Genomic DNA, 1,287 nt, shown 5'->3' with positions numbered 1-1,287 from the left:
CTGGTGGTGGTCCAGTGGTTAAGAATCGCCTACCAATGCAGGAGACACGGGTTCAGTCCTTGGTTGGGGAAGATCCCACGTGCTGCAGGGCAACTAACCGCATGCACTACTAAACCTGTGCTCTAACGCCCTCAAGTCGCAACTACAGAGCCGACGTGTGGCAAGGAAGAGCCCATGAACTGCAACGAAGACCCAGTGCAGCCAAAAGTACATAAGTAAAAAGTCAATCCAGATATCATTGCCACAATGAAATAATAAGTATAGTACATGGCAGCTTCCAGCCACACTTTCCAATGGAAGCCTTTGAATTTAAGTAAAAGGGTTTGATGTCTAAATGTTCAAAATAAATAGATAAAATAAAACGTTAGCTGCTATCCTGGACGATTTCTCATGCTTGGTGATAGCCTGACATCTTTTGAACAGTTTTCCTGCAATGAGCAAAATTCTCCCAGTTCAAGCCCACTAGAAAACAGAAATTCACTCTCCCACCCACCTTTGCACCTAAGTGTCTCTACCGAGCAGACACACCTCTCCGGAGCAATACAAAGAAGTGGATCCTGGCATTGGCATAGGTGTCCAGCTTGAGGGGGCAGCCGTGGCAAAGGGTCTAGTGTCCAGCGTGTGTAAGGAACATGCACTCCAAGGCGTCCTCACTTAGTGGCAGCAGCAGTGGAGTTTCTGCTGGCGTGCTGATCTCCAGGTTTGGGCATTGTTCTTGACTGCAAGGCCCCCAAACTTGACCTTCACTTTCTTGGAGATTCTTCCTCATTATGCTTTAAAAAATTAACAAACAATCAGTTCAGTTCAGTTCAGTCACTCAGTCATGTCCGACTCTTTGCAACCCCATCAACTGCAGCACACCAGGCCTCCCTGTCCATCACCAACTGCTGGAGTCCACCCAAACCCATGTCCATTGAGTTGGTGATGCCATCCAACCATCTCATCCTCTGTTGTCCCCTTCTCCTCCCACCCTCAATCTTTCCCAACATCAGGGTCTTTTCAAATGAGTCAGCTCTTCCCATCAGGTGGCCAAAGTATTGGAGTTTCAGCTTCAACATCAGTCTTTCCAATGAACAGCCAAGACTGATCTCCTTTAGGAGAGACTGGTTGGATCTCCTTGCAGTCCAAGGGACTCTCAAGAGTCTTCTCAGTTCAATTCAACAGAATACCACAGTTCAAAAGCATCAATTCTTCAGTGCTCAGCTTTCTTTATAGTCCAATTCTCACATCCATACATAACCACTGGAAAAACCATAGCCTTGACTAGACGGACCTTTGTTGGCAAAG

The sequence above is a fragment of the Bubalus kerabau genome, chromosome 1 (assembly GCF_029407905.1).
Source record: "Bubalus kerabau isolate K-KA32 ecotype Philippines breed swamp buffalo chromosome 1, PCC_UOA_SB_1v2, whole genome shotgun sequence".
NCBI classification, from domain to species: domain Eukaryota; kingdom Metazoa; phylum Chordata; class Mammalia; order Artiodactyla; family Bovidae; genus Bubalus; species Bubalus kerabau.
The sequence above is the reverse complement of the archived record's forward strand: the minus strand, read 5'-3'. Positions refer to the sequence as shown.